This window comes from Syngnathus floridae, chromosome 17 (genome assembly GCF_059516105.1).
Source record: "Syngnathus floridae isolate MCC-2025c chromosome 17, RoL_Sflo_1.0, whole genome shotgun sequence".
NCBI lineage: Eukaryota > Metazoa > Chordata > Actinopteri > Syngnathiformes > Syngnathidae > Syngnathus > Syngnathus floridae.
The window spans coordinates 2,635,001-2,659,845 of NC_142429.1; the positions used below are offsets into that span (position 1 = coordinate 2,635,001).

At 52.5% G+C, this 24,845-nt stretch overlaps 3 pseudogenes; 1 reads left to right on the forward strand and 2 right to left on the reverse strand.

The window, feature by feature from the left end:
* The first annotated feature begins 1,822 nt into the window (after positions 1-1,822).
* On the forward strand, positions 1,823-2,966 carry LOC148383164 (28S ribosomal RNA; annotated as a pseudogene).
* A 16,130-nt stretch (positions 2,967-19,096) lies between these two features.
* Positions 19,097-19,215, reverse strand: LOC148383165 (5S ribosomal RNA; annotated as a pseudogene).
* Positions 19,216-19,683: 468 nt separating this feature from the next.
* LOC148383166 (5S ribosomal RNA) lies at positions 19,684-19,793 on the reverse strand (annotated as a pseudogene).
* Between the last annotated feature and the right edge of the window lie 5,052 nt (positions 19,794-24,845).

Here is a 24,845-nt window from a genome sequence, read left to right on the forward strand (position 1 = left end):
CTGGCCGTAGGAGCGGGTGGATACAGGCTGGCGAAGCCTCTGACAACTCCTCTGTGGAACATGGCGTCCGTCCTCTCGTAATAAGAGGAGGGGCGGCGGGCGTCGTCTATGGGCCACAGCTCGTTGGGAGAGCGTGGTAATCAGTGCTCCCCGGCCAATTTTGTGCGGAGTGGACCGCTTGTGGGTTGGAGGTGCACGGTGAAGATGCTCGTTGAGGGTAGAGCATGCTTGGGTAACGAGTGAGGGGGCATGGGAGGTCCGTGTGTGACGATACAGCAGGCAGCGTATGAATTTTTGGACCGCTGCTGCGCTAGTTGAGGAAGTAGGTCAGAGGCCTGAACTGACCGAGTCTCCTGCTTCGGATGCCATGTCGGGCCGCGGGGCTGCATGGTGTCGATCTTGGCTAGTAGAACGCTCAGTGACGGGCCCAGGCAGGATCGGGCTGGGTTCGTCGAGGAAGCAACTGCGAGGCTGTTTGCAACATGAATGATACGTGGAGTCACTTGGTAGACCTTCGAGGGGTTCGAAGCCCGGTCGTTGTTGTTGCTGGCTGGCCCCTGGGGCCGGGTGCCATGACGGGTGCGTACCCGCTGTCGAGGGGTTAAGCGGCACTGCGGCGGCTGCGCTTATCAGCTCCAAGACTGTTCCCGAGGCTCGGTTCTTATGATCTTATCCTGCATGTCTTGGGAACTAAACTGTGTTTGACATGGAATCGGGCGATTTGTCGTCTGAGTGTGGACTGCTCGACAGGGTGGGTCGTGGTGGCACCTGTGCTCGGCTCACATGACAGTTTGGGTTCTCTCGCCCATGCGGTCGAACGCTAACACTTGTATCTTGCGGGGCGACCGCCGAATCGCCACGCCGGCTCGTGCCTATGTGCTGACCCAGATGATCCGTCTGGCGGAGGGACGTGTTCCTACTCTTGAGGGGGGATCACTGGACAGAATCGGGTGCGAATCGGCGACCGTGAGTGCAGGTGTAAGGGAGGGGGTGGATGGCGGTACGCGGGTGGTGCGCTCAGGCTAGTCCGCGGTCTGGGGGGTCATCATTCGCTGCGCTCACTGTATCAGTGTTGGGAATGGGTCTGTCGGTCTTGACTCCCAGTAAGGTTGGTGCGCCTGAGCACTCAGTTGGTTTCCTGAGTTAGTGGAGTCCCCGGACGTTATCCATCTCTTTGGCCCGGATCGTCCTGAGGCGGTGGCAGCATGGGTGTTGCCGATATGGTGACGGGGCTAAATGAGGGGAGCGATCATGGGGTTCCCCCCGGTGGACGTAATCTCTTCGCTGTTCTATTATGCCGGAGAACGTTGCCGTGCTTGTGATGAGCTGGTGGCTTTTTATCTGGCCTGGGCAAGTGAGGGGAGCGCAGAGGGGGGATGGAAGGCCGCGCCGTGAGGGAGTGTCCGGGTGTCAGGATGACTGTCTGCGGGTAGCAATTGGTTGATGGGTCCTGAACCGTGTAACGGGGGTCCGCCTCAGCGTGCTGGGTGCGCTACCTAACCGGGAGCGGGAACGGCTAGTCGGCGGTTGGTATTCAGTGGGGCCGTGGGGTCTTGTTATGATTATATTGCGGGAAATATGCTCACACTTCGTTTCTGTGAAGATGGCTGATCGTCCGCAAATCATGCAACAGCGCAGTTAGATGGCCGTTCTTGACGAGCAAGTATAAAACTCGAAAAGCGTACCGGTGTCGCGGTGTCGGATCAGCCGGTGTAGCCAAATGCCTCGTCATCTAATTAGTGACGCGCATGAATGGATGAACGAGATTCCCACTGTCCCTACCAACCATCTAGCGAAACCACAGCCAAGGGAACGGGCTTGGCAGAATCAGCGGGGAAAGAAGACCCTGTTGAGCTTGACTCTAGTCTGGCACTGTGAAGAGACATGAGGGGTGTAGAATAAGTGGGAGACCGCACCACCAAAAAACGGACCTTAACCCTCCGCGGTCGAGGCCGCAGGTGAAATACCACTACTCTTATCGTTTCCTCACTTACGCGGTGAGGCGGGAAAGCGAACGACCCCGCGCGGGGCGCTCTAGATTCTGGTTCCAAACGCATGACATAAGGCAAGCGGGGGTGCGGGTCACCGGCGTCGCCCCTTCGCGGGGGCGGCGGCGCCTCTTCCCCCTTGGCCTGGGGCGCGACCCGCTCCGTGGACAGTGGCAGGTGGGGAGTTTGACTGGTTTGACCTGTCAAACAGTAACGCAGGTGTCCTAAGGCAAGGACAGAAACCTTCCGTGGAGCAGAAGGGCAAAAGCTCGCTTGATCTCTATTTTCAGTATGAGTACGGACCGTGAAAGCGGGGCTTCACGATCCTTCTGGCTTTTTGGGTTTTAAGCAGGAGGCTTCAGAAAAGTTACCACAGGGATAACTGACTTGTGGCGGCCAAGCGTTTATAGCGACGTCGCTTTTTGATCCTTCGATGTCGGCTCTTCCTATCATTGTGAAGCAGAATTCACCAAGCGTTGGATTGTTCACCCACTAATAGGGAACGTGAGCTGGGTTAAGACCGTCGTGAGACAGGTTAGTTTTACCCTACTGATAATGTGTCGTCGCAATAGCAATCCTGCTCAGTACGAGGGGAACCGCAGGATCAGACATTTGGTGTGTGTGCTTGGCTGAGGAGCCAATGGTGCGAAGTTACCATCTGCGGGATTATGACTGAACGCCTCTAAGTCAGAATCCCGCCTAGACGCGGCGATACCACTAGCGCCGCAGCACTTCGGTTGGTTCAGCGATAGCCGGCGGGTGTCTAACGCCCCGGTGCGCAGAGCCGTACGATACTGGCCCGGGGTGCTCCAGTATGACTTTGGGGCATCCCACTTCCCGGTAAACGATTAGCATGTTTGAGAAGAGCCCGGTGCTAAATGACTTGCATACGACCTGATTCTGGGTCAGGGTCTCGTAAGTGACAGAGCAGCCACCTCGCTGCGATCTATTGAGAGTCAGCCTTCCATCCAACCTTTTGTCGGCCGGTGTCACCTCCGGGGGCCGGTCAGCATCCCCCCCCTCCCGGAGGAGGCGGCGGGTACCAGGGGCGGGATGGCACTTAGAAAATTTTAGGGTGTGTGCTGTCACGAGGGAGGCCGGCGGGCGGACGGGGCGGCGGCGGCCGCCACGGGTGGAATTTAGCCTCGTTCGAGTGGAACTTAGTCATTGGAGGATGACAGCGGGCGTGCGTGAGAGGCCCGTCCGGGGATGAGGCAGCATCCTCGGTCGGAGGGCGGGAGGAGGCGGCCTCCCCTAAGTGGAACTTAGCCTCGTCCGAGTGGAACTTGGTCATCGGAGGATGACAGCGGGCGTGCGTAAGAGGCTCGTCCGGGGATGAGGCAGCATCCTCGGGTGGCGGGCGGGAGAAGGCAGCCTCCCCTAAGTGGAGCTTAGCCTCGTCCGAGTGGCACTTAGTCATTGGAGGATGACAGCGGGCGTGCGTAAAAGGCCCGTCCGGGGATGAGGCAGCATCCTCGGGCGGTAGGTGGGAGGAGGCAGCCTCCCCTAAGTGGAACTTAGCCTCGTCCGAGTGGCACTTAGTCATTGGAGGATGACAGCGGGTGTGCGTAAAAGGCCCGTCCGGGGATGAGGCAGCATCCTCGGGCGGCAGGCAGGAGGAGGCAGCCTCCCCTAAGTGGAACTTAGCCTCGTCCGAGTGGCACGTAGTCATTGGAAGATGACAGCGGGCGTGCGTAAGAGGCCCGTCCGGGGATGAGGCAGCATCCTCGGGCGGCAGGCGGGAGGAGGCAGCCTCCCCTTTGTTTAACTTAGTCTCCAGAGAATGACAGCGGGCGTGCGTAAGAGGCCCGTCCGGGGATGAGGCAGCATCCTCGGACACCAGCCAGGAGCGCGTGGGTGCTGTGGAAGTAAGTACATCAACTCCTGGTACCTAAAAATTCCTCCAGCGGCGGGCTGGGGGTCTAAGCTTTCTCTTGGCCGAGCGGCAAACACCGGTGCCGGACACCGACGGAGTCAACGTCCCCCTCCTGCGGTGACAAAAAAAATCCACTCCTGGTACCTAAAAAATTCTCCAGCGGCGGGCCCCGGGCCTAAACTTTCTCCGGGCCGCGCAAAACGCACTCTCCGCCGGACACCGACGGAGGCAACGTCCCCCTCCTGCGGTGACAAAAAAAATCCACCCCTGGTACCTAAATTTTTCTCCAGCAGCGGGCCCTTGGCTTAAACTTTCTCCGGGCCGCGCAACACGCACTTTCCGCCGGACGCCGGTCCCAAAGCGCCACCCCCGACCGCCACAAGGCTACAGCCACCATCTCCAAGCGCCACCCCCGACCGCTACAAGGCGACCGCCACCGGGCGACCGCCACCATCCCCAAGCGCCAACCCCGACCGCCATAAGGCGACCGCCACAAGGCGACCGCCACAAGGCGACCGCCACCATCCCCAAGCACCACCCCCGACCACCACCCCCTGACCGCCACAAGGCGACCGCCACAAGGCGACCGCCACCATCCCCAAGCGCCACCCCCGAACGCTACCCCCCGACCGCCACCAGCCGACCGCCACAAGGCGACTGCCAAAAGGCGACTGCCACCATCCCCAAGCGCCACCCCCCGACCGCCACCCCCCGACCGCCACCAGCCGATCGCCACAAGGCGACCGCCACCATCCCCCAGCGCCACCCCCGACCACCACTCCCCGACCGCCACAAGGCGACCGCCACCATCCCCAAGTGTCACCCCCCGACCGCCACCCCCCGACCGCCACAAGGCGACCGCCACAAGGCAACCGCCACAAGGCGACCGCCACCATCCCCAATGGCTAACCCCGACCGCCACCCCCGACCGCCACCAGCCGATTGCCACAAGGCGACCGCCACAAGGCGACCGCCACCATCCCCAAGTGCCACCCCCGACCGCCACCCCCCCGACCGCCACCAGCCGACCGCCACAAGGCGACTGCCAAAAGGCGACGGCCACCATCCCCAAGCGCCACCCCCTGACCGCCACCCCCCGACAGCCACCAGCCGATCGCCACCAGCCGTTCGCGGTGTGCGCCTTCCGCGCCGCCGGTCCCCAAGCACCATCCCCAAGCGCCACCCCCCGACTGCCACCCCCCGACCGCCACCAGCCGACCCCCACCAGCCAACAGCCACCAGCCGTTCGCGGTGTGCGCCGTGGACCACCGTCTGACTTCCATCTCGCGGTGTGGGCGAAGCCGGAGCCGGAGAATAGGAGCAGGCGTGCGTAAAAGCTGCAACCGGGCCTCGTGGAATGTCCTCGGGCAGCGAGCTGCCAAGCGCCGGCCTCCCACTTCCACCAGAAAATAGGAGCGGGCGTGCGTAAAAGCTGCTGCCGGGCCTCGTGGAAGGTCCTCGGGCAGCGAGCTGCCGAGCGCCGGCCTCCCACTTCCACTAGAAAATAGGACCGGGCGTGCGTAAAAGCTGCAGCCGGGCCTCGTGGAAGGTCCTCGGGCAGCAAGCAGCCGAGCGCCGGCCTCCCACTTCCACCAGAAAATATGACCGGGCGTGCGTAAAAGCTGCGGCCGGGCCTCGTGGAAGGTCCTCGGGCAGCAAGCAGCCGAGCGCCGGCCTCCCACTTCCACCAGAAAATAGGACCGGGCGTGCGTAAAAGCTGCGGCCGGGCCTCGTGGAAGGTCCTCGGGCATCCGGCGAGATCACACGGCCGCCACCGGAGGTGGCAAGCGCCTCCGTAGAGTAGAGCCGGGCCATGGAAGCGGCCGCCCGGCAGCCTGTGAGTGCCGCTGGGCGAAAAATGCACTAAGTGCCAAAGCCCATTCATTTACAACGGCGTGTCCGCCAGAGGGTGCCGTTCCCACCGTGGACCGGCCGGCGGGGCTTGTCAGAGAGTGTATCCGCCTCTCGGTGGTCCTTGCCTGGGCGTGGGTCGGCGTCCGCTGTCGGTAGATGACGGGACCACGTTTGGCTCGCGGACCTGCTGGCGAGGCTTCCATGAAAGCCTATCCGCCTCTCGGTGGCTCTGACCCGGCGTGGGTCGGGGTCCTCTATCGGTACGTTACGGGACCACGTTTGGCCCGCGGACCAGCTGGCGGGGCTTCCATGAAAGCTCATCCACCTCTCGGTGGCTCTGACCCGGCGTGGGTCGGCGTCCTCTATCGGTACTTTACGGGACCACGTTTGGCCCGCGGACCAGCTGGCGGGGCTTCCATGAAAGCTCATCCGCCTCTCGGTTGTTCCTGCCGGGCGTGGGCCGGCGTCCTCTATCGGTACTTTACGGGACCACGTTTGGCCCGCCGACCAGCTGGCAGGGCCTCCATGAAAGCGTATATACCTCTTGGTGATTCTTGCCGGGCGTGGGTCGGCGTCCGCTATCGGTACTTTACGGGACCGCGTTTGGCCCGCGGACCAGCTAGCGGGGACTCCGTGAAAACGTATCCGCCTCTCGGTGGTTCTTGCCGGGCGTGGGTCGGCGTCCGCTGTCGGTACTTTACGGGACCATGTTTGGCCCGCGGACCAGCTAGCGGGGCCTCCGTGAAAGCCTATCCGCCTCCGCTGGTTCCCCGGTCGGCCACAAATAGCGAAAATTCGGCCTCTTCCCCCGGAGCGCGGGTCAGCTTTGGCGAAAATGCACTAAGTGCCAAACCCCATTCATTTACAACGGCGTCTCCGCCAGAGGGCCCATTTCCCGCCGCGTACCGGCCGGCGGGGCTCGTTAGGGAGCGTATTCGCCTCTCGTTGGTTCTATCCGGGCGTGGGTCGGCGTCCGCTACCGGTAGCTAACGGGACCCCGTTTGGCCCGCGGACCAGCCGGTGGGGCTCCCTAGAAAGCTTATTCTCCTTTGCTGGCTCCCCGGTCGGCCACGAGTGGCGAAAATTCGGCCTCTTCCCCTGGAGCCCGGACCAACTTTTGCAAAAATTTGTCTAAGTGCCAACGGCTCTTGCGCCGCGATGTGTCCGCCTCGGCCAGTTCCCCGGTCGGCCGCAGTGGCGAAAAGTCGGCCTCTTCCCCCGGAGCCCAGGCCGACTTCCGCCGATATGATCATATCATGATCATATAGCAAATGTCGTATAATTATAACATGATATACATAATAAATATATAAATATTAACATCCTACATAAATATTATGAATATAATGATTATAAACAAATGATAATATTATATTATTTGGCTATAAATGTTATAATATGTACTATATATAATATATTTATCCACGAACCGTTCAATAAAAATGTCGAACGAGCCTACCTTAAGAGAGTGATAGTTACTCCCGCCGTTCGTCCGCTTAAAGTGCCATCGAACGCGGAGCAATGCGAGTGTGCGCTAAGTGCGAGAGGTGGTGTAATTTCTCGCCGTGTCCGCCAGAGAGAGGTATTTCCCCGTTACAAGTTCCGGGAAGATCAGCGGGACGTGGAAAACGCTTAGCCGGGGTGCTGGAAGCCTCGGGCGGCTTAGAAAGTGAGGAGGAGACCACCCTGAGGACCGGCCGGGGGTCCTCTGGAAGCTCAGCGGGCCGCGGAAAACGTTTATCCGAGGTGCTGGAAGCCTTGGCCGGCTTAAAAGGTGAGGAGGAAAGCACCCGGAGAACCGGCTAGGGCTCCTCTGGAAGTTCAGCGGGCCGTGGAAAACGCTCAGCCGAGGTGCTGGAAGCCTCGGCCGGCTTAAAAAATTGGGAGGGAAGCACCCGGAGAACCAGCTGGGAGTGCTGTGGAAGCTCGGCGGGCCGTGGAAAACGCTCAGCCGAGGTGCTGGAAGCCTCAGCCGGCTTGAAAAGCTGGGAGGGAAGCACCCGGAGAACCAGCTGGGTGTGCAGTGGAAGCTCGGCGGGCCGTGGAAAACGCTCAGCCGAGGTGCTGGAAGCCTCGGCCGGCTTAAAAAGTTGGGAGAGAAGCACCCGGAGAACCAGCTGGGAGTGCTGTGGAAGCTCAGCGGGCCGTGGAAAACGCTTAGCCGGGGTGCTGGAAGCCTCGGCCGGCTTAAAAGGTGAGGAGGAAAGCACCCTGAGGACCGGCCGGGGGTCCTCTGGAAGTTCAGCGGGCCGTGGAAAACACTTAGCCGGGGTGCTGGAAGCCTCCTCGGGCGTCAAGAGTTAGGAGGAAAGCACCCGGAGAACCGGCTGGAAGTGCTGTGGAAGCTCGGCGGGCCGTGGAAAACCCTTAGCCGGGGTGCTGGAAGCCTCCTCGGGCGTCAAGAGTTAGGAGGAAAGCACCCTGAGGACCGGCCGGGGATCCTCTGGAAGCTCAGCGGGCCGTGGAAAACGCTTAGCCGGGGTGCTGGAAGCCTCCTCGGGCGTCAAGAGTTAGGAGGAAAGCACCCTGAGGACCGGCCGGGGGTCCTCTGGAAGATCAGCGGGCCGTGGAAAACGCTTAGCCGGGGTGCTGGAAGCCTCGGCCGGCTTAAAAAGTGATGAGGAAAGGAGAACCGACTGGAAGTGCTGTGGAAGCTCAGCGGGACGTGGAAAACGCTTAGCCGGGGTGCTGGAAGCCTCCTCGGGCGTCAAGAGTTAGGAGGAAAGCACCCCCGAGAACCGGCTGGGTCCTCCACGAACCGTGAAAAAGATGTCGAGTGTGCCTACCTTAAGAGAGTCATAGTTACTCCCAGCGTTTGGCCGGCGGTGTAATTTCTCGCCGTGTCCGCCAGAGGGAGGCAACTCCCCGCTCCAGCGGCACCGGCGGGTTCCGAAACGTCTCCCCGAGCGCTTGGAAGTCCGCGCAGGGGGGGAAGCAGGCCGTGCGAGGTACCGGATGGAGCTGGACCGTCACCGGCGCCGCTCGTCGTGTGCGCCGGCCGCTGGAAATCAAATAAGGCTCTCATCCGCGGTGCTTATAAAGTGCCAATCCGCTCGGCCGGAGCTATTTTCAGCCACCAGGCGCTTGCGCACGGCCTCCCGGCTGTGCCGGGCGGCGTGCGTGAGCTCGCCGGCTGCTGGAAGTCGAATGAGGCTCCGCGATCTCCTCCGCGGTGCTTATAAACAACTGAACCGCTCGGCTGGTGCTATTTTCGGCCACTTGGTGCGTGCGCCTCCCGGTGGTGCCCGGCTGCATGCGCGAGTGTGCTGGCCGCTGGAAGTCAAATGAGGCTCCGCAATCTCCTCCAGGGTGCTTCTACAGTGCCGATCCGCTCGGCCGGAGCTATTTTCGGCCACTTGGCGCGTGCGCACGGCCTCCCGGATGTGCCGGGCGGCGTGTGCGAGTTCGCCGGCTGCTGGAAGTCGAATGAGGCTCCGCGATCTCCTCCGCAGTGCTTATAAACAGCCGATCCACTCGGCGGGAGCTATTTCCGGCCACTTGGCGCGTGCGCACGGCCTCCCGGATGTGCCGGGCGGCGTGCACGAGTGCGCCGGCCGCTGGAAGTCGAATGAGGCTCCGCAATCTCCTCCGCGGTGCTTATAAACAGCCGATCCGCTCGGCCGGAGCTATTTTCGGCCACTTGGCGCGTGCCCACGACCTCCAGGATGTGCCGGGCACCGTGCGTGGGTTTGCCGGTCGCTGGAAGTCGAATGAGTCTCCGCGATCTCCTCGGCGGTGCTTATAAACAGCCGATCCGCTCGGCCGGAGCTATTTTCGGCCACTTGGCGCGTGCGCACGGCCTCCCGGATGTGCCGGGCGGCGTGCGCGAGCTCGCTGGCTGCTGGAAGTCGAATGAGGCCCCGCGATCTCCTCCGTTGTGCTTATAAAGTGCCGATCCGCTCGGCTGGAGCTATTTTCGGCCACTGCGCATGCGCACGGCCTCCTGTCTGCGCCGTTCGGCGTGCGCGAGCTCGCCGGCTAATGTAAGTCGAATGAAGCTCCGCGATCTCCCCCGCGGTGCTTATAAAGTGCCGATCCGCTCGGCTTTGAGCTATTTCCGGCCACCCGGCGCGTGTGCACGGCCTCCCGGTGGTCCCGGGCGGCGTGCGTGAGTGTGCCGGCTGATGGAAGTACCGCGGAAGATCATTGGAGCTCCGTGACGCGCACCGGGGAGCCTCTCAGTAATCACCCGGGGCCGCAGGAGCATTATTCGGCCACTCTGCGCGTGCGCACGGGCTCCCGGTGCTCCCGGTCGCCTCCACTAACCGTTAAAAAAATTTCAAGTGAGCCTACCTTAAGAGAGTCATAGTTACTCCCGCCGTTTACCCGCTTAAAGTGTCATCGGACGCACAGCAATGCGAGTGTGCGCTAAGTGCGAGAGGTGGTGTATTTACTCGCCGTGTCCGCTGGAGGAAGGCAGTTCCCCGCTACAGCGGCACCGGCGGCTTTCGAACGTCTCCCCGAGCGTTTAGAAGTTCGCGCGGGGGGAGAAGCGGGCCGTGCAAGGTAGCGGGTGGAGCTGGACGGTCACCGGCGCCGCTCGTCGTGCGCGCGCAGCCCGCTGGAAGTCGAATAAGGCTCCGCGATCTCATCCGCGGTGCTTATAAAGTGCCGATCCGCTCGGCCGGAGCTATTTCCGGCCACTGCGCATGCGTACGGCCTCCCGGTCGTGCCGGGTGGCGCGCGTGAGTGCGCGGCCCGCTAGAAGTCGAATAAGGCTCCGCGATCTCATCCGCGGTGCTTATAAAGTGCCGATCCGCTCGGCCGGAGCTATTTCCGGCCACTGCGCATGCGTACGGCCTCCCGGTGGTGCCGGGTGGCGCGCGTGAGTGCGCGGCCCGCTGGAAGTCGAATGAGGCTCCGCGATCTCATCCGCGGTGCTTATAAAGTGCCGATCCGCTCAGCCGGAGCTATTTTCGGCCACCTGGTGCCTTCGCACGGCCTCCCGGCTGTGCCGGGCGGCGTGTGAGCTCGCCGGGTGCTGGAAGTCGAATGAGACTCCGCGATCTCCTCCGCGGTCTTATAAACAGCCGATCCGCTCGGTTGGTGCTATTTTCGGCCACTTGGCGCGTGCGCATGGCCTCCCGGTGGTCCTGGGCGGCGTGCGCGAGTGCTCCAGCCGCCGGAAGTCAAATAAGGCTTTGCGATCTCCTCTGCGGTGCTTATAAAAAGCCGATCCACTCGGCCGGAGCTGTTTTCGGCCACGCCGCATGCGCACGGCCTCCCGGTGGTGCCGGGCGGCGTGCGCGAGTGCGCTGGCCGCTGGAAGTCGAATGAGAATCCGCGATCTCCTCCGCGGTGCTTATAAACAGCCGATCCGCTCGGCTGGAGCTATTTCCGGCCACTGCGCATGCGCTCGGCCTCCCGGCTGTGCCGGGCGGCGTGCGTGAGCTCGCCGGCTGCTGGAAGTCGAATGAGTCTCCGCGATCTCATCCGTGGTGCTTCTACAGTGCCGATCCGCTCGGCTGGAGCTATTTTCGGCCACTGCGCATGCGCACGGCCTCCCGTGTGTGCCGGGCGGCGTGCGCGAGCTCGCCGGCTGCTGGAAGTCGACTGAGGCTCCGCGATCTCCTCCGCAGTGCTTATAAACAGCCAATCCGCTCGGCGGGAGCTATTTCCGGCCACTTGGCGCGTGCGCACGGCCTCCCGGTGGTGCCGGGCGGCGTGCGCGAGTGCGCTGGCCGCTGGAAGTCGAATGAGGCTCCGCTATCTCCTCCGCGGTGCTTATAAAGAGCCGATCCGTTAGGCTGGAGCTATTTTCGGCCACCCGGCGCGTGCGCACGGCCTCCTGGATGTGCCGGGCGGCGTGCGCGAGCTCGCCAGCTGCTGGAAGTCGAATGAGGCTCTGCAATCTCCTCCGCGGTGCTTATAAACAGCCAATCCGCTCGGCGGGAGCTATTTTTGGCCACTTGGCGCGTGCGCACGGCCTCCCGGATGTGCCGGGCGGCGTGCGCGAGTGCGCCGGCCGCTGGAAGTCGAATGAGGATCCGCGATCTCCTCCGCGGTGCTTATAAACAGCCGATCTGCTCGGCGGGAGCTATTTGCGGCCACCCGGCGCGTGCGCACGGCCTCCCGGATCTGCTGGGCGGCGTGCGCGAGCTCGCCAGCTGCTGGAAGTCGACTGAGGCTCCGCGATCTCCTCCGCGGTGCTTATAAACAGCCAATCCGCTCGGCGGGAGCTATTTCCGGCCACTTGGCGCGTGCACACGGCCTCCCGGTTGTGCTGGGCGGCAGATCGCTCGTTCTCAGGGTAGTATGGCCGTAAGCCATTGTAGGTCTCGAAATATTCCAATCTATGGACACAATCGCACCTGAAAACCAAGACGGCGTTTCATGGAAACATGGCTTTAATGAAAAGTTACTGACAGCTTTTTATGTGGTAGCACGCATTTGCCATTGCGACCTGCATTTTGCTGTATCAAAGTAAATGTCATGAAAAGTGGAAAAACACTACATGGAAGCGCAATGTGCTGTTTTGGGTTCTTCTACAAATAAAGACTGCTGCTTTGAGTTCGCATGGAGCCCGTTAGAGATTTGGTCACTCCAACTTATCTTGCAAGAACCACACGGGAGACAAGTAAGTCCTTTTAGACACCTGCAGGTGGAGAGTCCATTCGTCGCTGTGCGTGCAGCGATGTTCGAATGGAGGTCTGAACCCTCCTTCCTGCAAGAGGATATTTATTGAGAGAAACAGAGTGGGGGGATGAGTAGGCTGAGTAGAAAGCCCTTGTCCTCTAGTGTAAACATCTCAGGGGATGTTTTACGATCTTGTGATAAGGAGGACAAGGTAAGGTATTTATTACCTGTTGCATTCCAACATAATCCTATGATAAAGATAACCTGGAAAACCCTAACATCTCCCTCCTGTTTTATCATATGATTATGCTACCCCAAACAACAAAGACAAGTAAAAAAAAAACACATATATATGTATAATGAAGAAAGAAGAATAGGAAAAATAAAAAACAACAAACAATGATAGCAACACTTTCCAGTGAAGATGAGGCATTACCTTAATACCCCAGATCAAACCTATTGTGTAAGCAAAAAACCTGCTGGCCAGATGTTATTGGCAGGAAAATTCTTACACGGTCCCGTTGCCTAAGGCGACCAGAATGCTATCAATAAAAAATAAAAAGAAAAACAAAGAAACAGTACATCAGCGTATCCATTACTTCCGAAGCATATTTGATGGTCAAATCAACAAGTTTCCGTAATACATGCTCAACAGAACAGCATCTACGCAATCCACGTCTCATTATCATTATCACATCTGTCACGTCTAAGAAGTTGTATATGTGCTCATGTTCCCGTCAGCTGATGATTTTCTAGTCTGTAGGTGAGGTCTGTCACACACACTGGCGCACAGACTCGTGTCCAGTTGGCAGGCAGCATCGGACAACTCTTGTGACCACAAAACCACGATCCTTTCTGAACAGGCACGTGCACTCATAGGATGCAGGTGAGGCAGTGCTTCTGAAACTCTGGATGAAGTAGGTCCCGTCTGATGGTGCAGCCATGTTGGTAGTAGAGCCCTTACACCTTGAAAATGGCTCTCTCATCCTGGCACACAGCGGTGATGTCCAAAGCTCCCATCCAGTTTCCTCCTGGAGAGCAGTCGTCCGTAATGCATTTGTGGGTCCTGCGACCTTGGATGTAACATGTGTAATTCACTCCAGCTGGTCTCTCCGTGTAGGCCACTTGTGGTATTGTTCATCCTCTAACAGTCACATTGAGATTTGCCCAGAAGTGTTCATCATAGGCACCGTCTGCAAGTCCAGAGTGGGATGGGTCGGCATCAGTGATTGTAACTGCTCGGCGTTGATATCCAACTCCTCCCATGGATGCCATACGTTTCGCTTCAGTGACATTCATTGCTCTGGCCTCCAAGTGACCTAGTGTGGAGGAAGAGGGGAGTTTCGAACACACATAACACCCCTCCCGTCGTGGCTGGCCCAGTTCCTTCTTTTGATGACCTCGATGTAGACCCAGTCTCCTGGATTGATGGGGTTGTCGACCTGTGAGGAGGAAAGATCAAGCGGCAGTAAATTTGTCTTTGACACAGTTTGAGCGTCCTGATCATATAATCTGCCAAGGACTGCTCTTCATCTGTTGTTTGCAACTCTCGTAGTCAATTGTCGTGCCCATTTAACTGGCAAATAGGAGTGTTTGCGGGAAGAGTTTGAACACCTCCTAATGATTCCCTTTAACCAAAAACTATTTATGACAGGGGCGTTCCCATTTATTGCCTCCTGGTTTAAAAGAGATTGTTTTACCCATGCCTTCTTTCTCCTCACACGCTCGCACCCACACAGGGTGTGCGCACACACACACACACACACACACACACATCTGCACGCACGCATACACAAAACGGCATACAAAGTTCAGACGAACGACAACAGACTGTCACAATTTTACAGAGATTACGCACGAACACAGAACACACAAACAAAGTGATTCTAATCCATCTCTCATGTAGCTTCTTTTGATAGAATCTCCTATTGGTAACTGTATAGCAGACGTTTTAGCATATAATCCCATACTCTGCTCTCTCACTTCTACTTTTTCATGTCGGTGCAGTTGTAGGTGGCCCCTATTGCAGTCATTGTCTTGTTAACTGTCGCCTTGTGACTCCTATGCATGATTGTGTGAATGTCAAAAATTGAACGTACCTTACTTTCTGACCATCCAACCTCCACTGTGATACAAAAACCTTACTATTGTATTGAGTCGGTACATTGAGCAACCTAGCTTCCTCCTGACTGCCAAATGTCCTGTTCTAAAATTTATATAACTCGACCTCTACGTCTTAAGCTTGATGAGCCAAAATATCAGATCTTGCTCTTGTTTCCTACCGTTTTAGCCTATTTGTTTTATCCAAATCCGTTCAATCTCTGACTATAATGATTTTCTCTGTAGCCCTACGTATTTTTCAAATGTTTATTTATTTATTTATCAAATCTCCTCAGTTCTGTCAAACTCAGTGCACAATGAACCTCCCTTCCACTTTGAACCAAGCTTCACCAAATTTTGGTAACACCGTAGCAAGGAGTGCGATTTGGTTGTCGGACACTCCAAGTCCATATCTTTTTGCCGCACTTCACCCTCTCAAGTTGGTGTTCTTTTGTTGTTGCTTCAGAGCGACCCCATCCATTACTCTTGAATGAGTCCATTGTTCAAATGAGTAAATTTTCATCATTGTGAGTTCCTCCGCTTTTCACTGTCTTTTCCATCCCCGAGGATGTTGTCTGTCCTCCGGAGTGTACTTGTCCCCCTCCAAGCACAACAGCCGTCTTTTCTTGTCCTTCGCCAAAGGTCAAAGGTGCTTCAGAGCCAGGCACCATTTTGTAGTTGTTCATGGCTGCAGGCGAAGTCTCGGATTGGGTTTCAGGGACCCTGACACTGAGAATGACAGGCTGGGACGTCAAACTTGTAAGACTATCTCCAAATGTAGCTGCTTCCATCAATTTGCTGGTAACGTTTGTTTACCAAACTTCAAATTCTTCTAATAACAGCGGTCTCGTTTTTATATCGTAAATCCTGCAACTCATCCTATTTTTGAGCTACATTTTATCTATAGTTCCAATTTAATCGGACAGTATGTCATCTTCAGTATCATTATTGAAAATCAACTCATCGAGGTCTGCTTTCCACATCAAGCCCTGCTCTGTATGTCTTGACCTCCCACATATTATTGTCATGCTTGCTCAAAAATGTGACTTAGAGTATGGTGCTGTGAATTCTCAATCTCCCCAATGAAATTGGATCCCACCTCGTAGTTCTTATCGTTCTCATGTTCCTGTTAGCCTGCAATTGTCCAAATCAAAAATGTTTTCTTTTAACTGTCTTTTTTTTGAACCTCTAAATCTCTTGTGTTGCTAACCTATCTACACCAGAACAAAAAATTTACCACAGTATAACACCAAATGTATTCGAAAATTCATTGTCATAAAGTGTTGTATTATTACCATCTTCCACTATCTGTCCTACTCACTCCCTCCTTTTGAGGCTTGGCAACGCCCATGCCTCACACCTTGACAAACTTTTTGGGAAAATGCGTTCTTTACTACATACGATTCCATCATCATTTAATTTGACTTTCTTTCCAAAACGCTTCTCAATTCCCCAGTTCACACATCTTCTGCATGTGTTACTGGTTCTCCAGTTTTTTTTCCAGTTAATTATCAATCCAAAAGCTACGTGTTTCTTTCTAACATTCAACCTGCTCAAAATCACTCTTTCATCAAAGTCGCTCTAACAATTTTCCATAGTAGTCGCCAACGACTTCAACCATTCAACCTTTCATTCAGGCAATCATTCATCAATGCTCATCATATGCATCTCACACAGTCTCCAAAAAGGAGTCTTCCTATCACATTGGTCCCAATTCATCCAAGCTCACCACACAACATTCATATATCATTTTCAACTCAAGTTTCCTGGTAGAACAATCCACCAATTCAAAAAACTTAACTAAAACAAACAACTGATAAATTAATCTGAATTTTTTCTTTGTTTTTAAATTTGAAGAACTCAATTTCTCAGATTTAGCTTGCATTTAGAATTTTGTATAATCTTATAACACAACCAATCAATTATTCCTATTAAATGTAGCATTTATGTAGTAAAATCTTAAATTCACAATTTAGCGTTTTCCAATTCCCAATAGCATGTTCTGTCGATATATATTTTTTTTTTCTTCTTCGAATGTCTCATGTGGGCTCGACACTTAACATGCACTAGTGTGGATTAGTTCCTGCTCGCAAACAGATTTCTCTCTTTTCCTCTCATTTTTATTTTTGTCAAAATTGTTTCTGTTCTGCGGTGTAAATTGAATAGACAACAGTCTAGCAAATTTCTTTATACTAAAAGTTTAGCCAATCTTCATCAATTTGGGACTTTAACTTTAACTTTAACACATACGCACACACATGCACAGCTCTCGCGCGCGGAAGGTAGGTCTCAGCAACAATGATTCGTCACAGGCTGGCCATTTCCTGTGGTTGATCATGAGCTGGTCCCTCCCATGCACACGAGGACAGCACATTCTAATTTTATTTATATATCTTCCAGAAGCAAGTCGTATTTTTTTACCACTTGATTTACATATTTTAACTTTAGTGTAACACAATTTGATCTCTAGTCATTTGTAATTTGCCACCTCAAAAATATTATTATTATTATTATTATTAAACTCCTCTTGCCCCTCGCTTGAGCCGCGGCTTGAGCTGCGGCCTTGCACCTGCTCACAGGGGCCTTATTGTCTCCTGGTCTGACAAACACTTGTGACCTCATCAGTTTTCATCTTTCTAGCTTTTGTCTCTTGAATTCGTTCTCATCTCTTTGTGAAGATTTCAACCACACTCTAGCACTTCTACCATTTCTTCCACATTTCAAATTTCCTTGTATTCCATACATATTCCTTCACTTCGGCATGTATTGCATACAATTAAGAAATCTACTTGCCATGAACCTCTCATCTCAAAGAAGAGCAGAGCAAGAGATTTACCGTTCTTATTTCCCATCTTAATTTTAGTAGTTTAAGGTTTTACAATTTTTTTTTTTTCAAATTTTTTTTCTTTGAGGATCCTCAAAGGTTTAAATTGACCTTTCAACAAATTACTAGCCTGTATTAATGCCGTGGATCAATGCTAGAACTGCTATTTAGTCAATTTATCCTACCAGTCACACACTCAATCACACAAGTTATCCCTGCCAACGCGAAGTCCTCCTTTTAAAAAAAGGAGCTGCTTCATCCAGTGAGGGGACTCTACAACACCCCCCACCTTCCCTGGGAACTAAAGACAACAGTCCTTGTCCCCAGCCCTGCCAACGCGAAGTTGTACTCTTTAGAACAGTGGTCGTCAAGTAATGATCCACGGAGGTACTGAGATTTTAAAACAGTTTGAGAACCACTGCTCCAAAAGAGACACCTCATCCAGAGGGGGACTCTACAACACCCCCTCCTTCCACAAAACTTACTTTTTCCTGTGCACTTCAACCTTTTTACGCGTTTCACAAACAACAACACAATCACACAACTTCAGGCCTTTAACTTACTTGTCCCCTGGTTCGTTGCACTGCTGGGTCCCGTCAATCCACCTCTGTCAGACGAAGGCAGACCTAAGATGCTGGCCCAGCGAAGAATTCTCTTCCCAGGACTTTCTCCTCCAGGTCCTCTTAATGGACGCTGGCTTGTCGACAATGCAGCACGTCCTCCTTCGTCAGCCAGATAGCGGGTATGAGGGATCCCGGGTTTCGGCACCAAAATGTTAGAGATTTGGTCACTCCAACTTATCTTGCAAGAACCACACGGGAGACAAGTAAGTCCTTTTAGACACCTGCAGGTGGAGAGTCCATTCGTCGCTGTGCGTGCAGCGATGTTCGAATGGAGGTCTGAACCCTCCTTCCTGCAAGAGGATATTTATTAAGAGAAACAGAGTGGGGGGATGAGTAGGCTGAGTAGAAAGCCTTTGTCCTCTAGTGTAAACATCTCAGCATCCCGCATCACCAGACTCGCCAACAGCTTCTTTCTCCAGGCTGTTAGGACCCTGAACTCGCTACCCCCTTCTGCGTAGCGTGTGGCACTGTTGCGTTATTTTCTGGAATGTCTGCTGTACGCTCACTTGCTCCTCTTATTTAGTTATTTGTTGTGTTATTCATTCATTATTTATTCAGCACGCTGTTGTTTACTTGTTACTTGATTGTCTATTGTGGGCCGTGTCTTGTCACCGTGGGATAGCGGGGAACGAAATTTCGGTTTCTTTGTGTGTCTTTGGCATGTGGAGAAATTGACAATAAAGCTGACTTTGACTTTGACTTTGGTATTCCCAGGCGGTCTCCCATCCAAGTACAAACCAGGCCCGACCCAGCTTAGCTTCGAAGATCGGACGAGATCGTGCGTTCTCAGGGTAGTATGGCCGTAAGCCATTCTTGTTCTCGAAATATTGCAATTTATAGACACAATCGCCCCTGGAAAGATGGCGTTTCATGGAAACATGGCTTTAATGAAAAGTTACTGACAGCTTTTTGTGACCTGCATCTTGCTGTATCAAAGTAAATGTCATGAAAAGTGGAAAAACCCTATATGGAAGCGCAATGTGCTGTTTTGGGTTCTTTTAAAAATGAAGACTGCTGCTTTGAGTACACAGGGAGCCATCCTCTTTATTCACTGTACATAGTCTGCTCTCTAGCGGTTAAAGACGTGAACTACAATGCTATGGATGACACCACACAACATAGGTTTGAAACTCGGGTTATAGTTTCAATGTTGGAGGTAAAACTCGGCTTGCAGTTTCCGAATACCATACGTTTTAAAAATTGTGTCGTAAAAATTTGCTTTAACGATTGAAGTGGAAGAAAAAAAAAAAAAGAGAGCTTACAGCACCTGGTATTCCCAGGCGGTCTCCCATCCAAATACTAACCAGGCCTGACCCTGCTGAGCCTCCGAAAACGGACGAGAGCAGGCGTTCTCAGGGTAGTATGGCCGTAAGCCATTCTTGTAATCGAAATATTGCAATTTATAGACACAGTCGCCCCTGGAGAGCCGGCGTTACATGGAAACATGGCTTTAATGAAAAGTTACTGACAGCCTTTTATGTGGTAGCACGATTTCGCCATTGCGACCTGCATTTTGCTGTATCAAAGTAAATGTCATGAAAAGTGGAAAAACCCTACATGGAAGCGCAATGTGCCGTTTTGGGTTCTTTTACAAATAAAGACTGCTGCTTTGAGTTCGCATGGAGCCAGCCTCTTTATTCACTGTACATAGTCTGCTCTCTAGCGGTTAAAGACGTAAACTACAATGCTATGGATGACACCACACAACATTGGTTTGAAACTCGGGTTATAGTTTCAAACTCGGAGGTAAAACTCGGGTTGCAGTTTCCGAATACCATACGTTGTAAAAATTGTGTTGTAAAAATTTGCTTTAATGATTGAAGTGGAAGAAGAAAAAAAAAAAGCTTACAGCACCTGGTATTCCCAGGCGGTCTCCTATCCAATTACTAACCAGGCCCGACCCTGTTTAGCTTCCAATGATCGGGCATTCTCAGGGTAGTATGGCCGTAAGCCAATGTTGGTTTCGAAGTATTGCAATTTATAGACACAATCGCCCCTGAAAACCAAGATTGCGCTCCATGGAAACATGGCTTTAATTAAAAGTTATTGACAGCTTTTTATGTGGTAGCACGAATTTGCCAATGCGACCTGCATTTTGCTGTATCAAAGTAAATGTGAAAAGTGAAAATTGGCATAATCAACAATAGTAAAACAATAAAAGGCTTGGAATATTTCAGTTGATTAGTAATGAGTTCAGAATGCATGACATGTATTTTTTAATTGCATTTCAGAAAATGAAGACCTCCATCACAATATTCTAATTTTCTGAGACAGTCCTGTAAAGTGGAGATCAGAGAAGCAGTGGTAGTGGTGGTGGTGGGGGTAGAAGAAATAGAAATATCCATATGAATGAATGAGAGACAAGAAAAATCCATCCATCTTCAATCTATCTTCCTCCGCTTATCCGGGGTCAGGTCGTGGTTGCAGCAGCTTTAGGAGGGACTCCCAGACTTCCCTCTCCCCAGCCACTTCATCAAGCTCATCCCGGTGGATTCCAAGGCGTTCCCAGGCCATCTGAGAGACATAGTCTCTCCAGCGCGTCCTGGGTCGTCCCCGGGGTCTCCTACCGGTAGGACATGCCCGGAATACCTCCCCAGGGAGGCGTCCAGGAGGCATCCTGATAAGGTGCCCGAGCCACCTCATCTGGCTCCTCTCAACGTGGAGGAGTAGCGACTCTACTCCGAGTCTCTCCCGGATGACCGAGCTTCTCACCCTATCTCTAACGGAGAGCCCGGACATCCTGTGGAGAAAACTCATTTCAGCCCCTTGTATCCGGGATCTCGTTCTTTCGGTCACGACCCATAGCTCGTGACCATAGGTGAGGGTAGGAGCGTAAATCGACCGGTAAATTCAAAGCTTTGCCTTTTGGCTCAGCTCTCTCTTCACCACAACGGACCGGTACAGGGTCCGCATTACTGCCGATCCTGCACCGATCCGCCTGTCAATCTCGCGCTCCATCCTCCCCTCACTCGTGAACAAGACTCCAAGATACTTGAACTCCTCCACTTGGGGCAGGATCTCATACCCGATCCGGAGAGGGCATTCCACCCTTTTCCGATCGAGGACCATGGACTCGGATTTGGAGGCACTGACCCTCATCCCGACCGCTTCACACTCGGCTGCGAACCGTTCCAGCGAGAGCTGGAGATCACGGCTTGAAGAAGCCAACAGCCCCAGGTCATCTGCAAAAAGCAGAGACGCGATGCTGAGGTCCCCAAACCGGACCCCCTCAACGCCTCGGCTGCGCCTAGAAATTCTGTCCATAAAAATTATGAACAGAATCGGTGACAAAGGGCAGCCTTGGCGGAGTCCAACCCTCACTGGGAACGAATCCGACTTACTGCCGGAAATGCGGACCAGTCTCTGGCATCGGTGATACCGGGACCGAACCGCCCTTATCAGTTGGCTTGGCACCCCGTACTCCCAAAGCACCCTCCACAGAACCTCCCGAGGGACACGGTCGAACGCTTTCTCCATGTCCACAAAACACATGTGGACTGGTTGGGCGAACTCCCATGCACCCTCGAGGATCCTGCCGAGGGTGTAGAGCTGCTCCACTGTTCCACGGCCTGGACGAAAGCCACACTGCTCCTCCTGAATCCGAGGTTCGACCTCCCGACGGACCCTCTCCAGAAGCCCTGAATGAATTCCAAATTTTCAAATTTGAATTTCAACCAAATTCTCCAAAATTGTGTTTTTCAACTCTAACTTCTACATTTTTCAACCGATTCAAACCATTCCAACTTCCAATTGTTCTTCTTTTTTCTACCTATTCCACAACTTGCCACTTACCAAAATTTCCAAATTTTCAAATTTGTAATTCAACCAAATTTTCCTACTCTAATGTCCACTTTCAACTGTTCATCTTATTCTACCTATTCCACAACTTCCCACTTGCCAAAAATTCCAAATTTTCAAATTTGCAAATTTAATTTCTACATTTTTCAATCGATTCAAACCATTCCAACTCTCAACTGTTAATCTTTTGCCTACCTATTCCACAACTTCCCACATACATAAAATTCAAAATTTTCCAATTTGAAATTCAACAAAATTCTCCAAAATTTCACTTTTCTGCTCTAATTTCTACATTTGTCAACCGATTCAACCTATTCCAACTTTCAATTGTTTGTCCTTTTCTGCATATTCCACAACTTCCCAATTACCAAAAATTCCAAATTTTCAGATTTGAAATACAACCAAATTCTCCAAAATTTTGTTTTTCAACTCAAATTTCTACATTTTTGAACTTATTCAACCCATTTAAACTTTCAATTGTTCATCTTTTTTCCATATATTCCACAACTTCCCACATACCAAAAATTCCAAAATTTCAAATTAGAAATTTAACCAAATTCTCCAAAATCTTGATTTTCAACTCTAATTTCTGCATTTTTCAGCTGATTCAAACCATTCCAACTTTCAACCGTTCATCTTTTGCCTACCTAATCCACAACTTACCAAAAATTTAAACTTTTCAAGTTTGAAATTCAACCAAGTTTTTCAAACTTTCATTTTTCTACTCTAATTTCTAAATGTTTCAACCGATTCAACTCATTCCAACGTTCAACTCTTCATCTTTTTTCTACCTATTCTACAACATTCACCACATTCAAATCACATTCAGAAACGCACACAATCACATACATTTCTCAAGTAATTCAACTCGTTCCAACATCATTCGGCAGCATTCTCCAAGACGTTAGTTTAAGTGTTTGCTTGCACACGCAATTTCTCCAGAAACTGCCTTTTATATTTTGAAAAATAAAATAACGTTTTTTCGTTTGAGCACTAAACATGTTGTCTTTTTAGTGTATTGTAGTGTAGTGTAAAACCTCCTTAAAACATTTTAATCAACCTGTTGATTAACCATACTGAATAAAACATCATAAAAACGTTTGAGTCAACCTGTTTATGAACCATATTAATTAAAACATAAGAATTTTTGAATCAAACTGTTGATTAGCTGTCCTGATTAAAACATCATACAAACATTTGAATCAACCTGTTGGTTAACTGCACTGATTAAAACATCATAAAAACATTTGGATCAACCAGTTTATTTTACTAATTCTTAACACACCACCATACAGTCCTATGGCAGTGGGCATCGCTTTGTTAATAATGTGATAATATTGCTTTAAGCTGCTACGGCTAGTATTGCTTTAGCAAATTTATCCTCCGTTGCCGCAATATTTTGTGGCAGTTCATAATATGAATGGTGGCGATCCCGGATTGGTGCCCCTCATACCCGTCTGACCCATCAGTGCAGGAGGAGTGGCTTTATCAGTGATTGGCTTCAGATGTGCCACCAGGTGCACTGATTGAACCTGCTATTTAAAAAGGACTCTGTGCATGTAGGTTCGCTGTTTGTTGCATGAACTGTGTGGCTAGTCAGTCTGTCTCCATGTTTGCTGAGGTGTGTCATATTCAGTACAAAAGTATCCACAGAAGGTGAATTAAAAAAGAAAATAACACAGAAACAAAACAAAATGAAAAGAGCCCTAAGGCTCAAAGTTAAGAAAGCTGACCGAAAGGGTTAAGGCTGAAGCTAAATAGTTTGTAAATGCCCTAACTTATTTGTCTTTAAGTCCTACATGTAGGCATCTGCAGTACACATGCATACATTTAAACACACAAATGTATATATTTACAACACCTAGTGTTCATACATATACAGGACTGTCTCAGAAAATTAGAAAATATTGTGATAAAGTTCTTTATTTTCTGTAATGCATTACAAATCAACTGAAATATTGCAAGCCTTTTATTATTTTAATATTGCTGATTATGGCAAATAGCTTAAGAAAATACCCTATCTCAAAATATTAGAATATCATGAATAAGTTTACTAGTAAGGTGCTCAACTAATCACTTGAATTGTCTAATTAACTTGAAACACCTGCAAGGGCTTTCTGGGCCTTGAAAAACACTCAGCTTGGTTCAGTAACCTCCATCCATCCATCCATCCATCTTCTTCCGCTTATCCGGGGTCGGGTCGCGGGGGCAGCAGCTTTAGGAGGGACTCCCAGACTTCCCTCTCCCCAGCCACTTCATCCAGCTCATCCCGGGGGATCCCAAGGCGTTCCCAGGCCAGCTGAGAGACATAGTCTCTCCAGCGCGTCCTGGGTCGTCCCCGGGGTCTCCTACCGGTGGGACATGCCCGGAACACCTCCCCAGGGAGGCGTCCAGGAGGCATCCTGATAAGATGCCCGAGCCACCTCATCTGGCTCCTCTCAACGTGGAGGAGTAGCGACTCTACTCCGAGTCTCTCCCGGATGACCGAGCTTCTCACCCTATCTCTAAGGGAGAGCCCGGACATCCTGCGGAGAAAACTCATTTCGGCCGCTTGTATCCGAGATCTCGTTCTTTCGGTCACGACCCATAGCTCGTGACCATAGGTGAGGGTAGGAGCGTAAATCGACCGGTAAATTGAGAGCTTTGCCTTTTGGCTCAGCTCTCTCTTCACCACAACGGACCGGTACAGGGTCCGCATTACTGCCGACGCTGCACCGATCCGCCTGTCGATCTCACGCTCCATCCTCCCCTCACTCGTGAACAAGACTCCAAGATACTTGAACTCCTCCACTTGGGGCAGGATCTCATCCCCGATCCGGAGAGGGCATTCCACCCTTTTCCGATCGAGGACCATGGACTCGGATTTGGAGGTGCTGACCCTCATCCCGACCGCTTCACACTCGGCTGCGAATCATTCCAGCGAGAGCTGGAGATCACGGCCTGAAGAAGCCAACAGCACCACGTCATCTGCAAAAAGCAGAGACGCGATGCTGAGGTCCCCAAACCGGACCCCCTCAACGCCTCGGCTGCGCCTAGAAATTCTGTCCATAAAAATTATGAACAGAATCGGTGACAAAGGGCAGCCTTGGCGGAGTCCAACCCTCACTGGGAACGAATCCGTCTTACTGCCGGAAATGCGGACCAGACTCTGGCATCGGTGGTACAGGGACCGAACCGCCCTTATCAGTTGGCTCGGCACCCCGTAC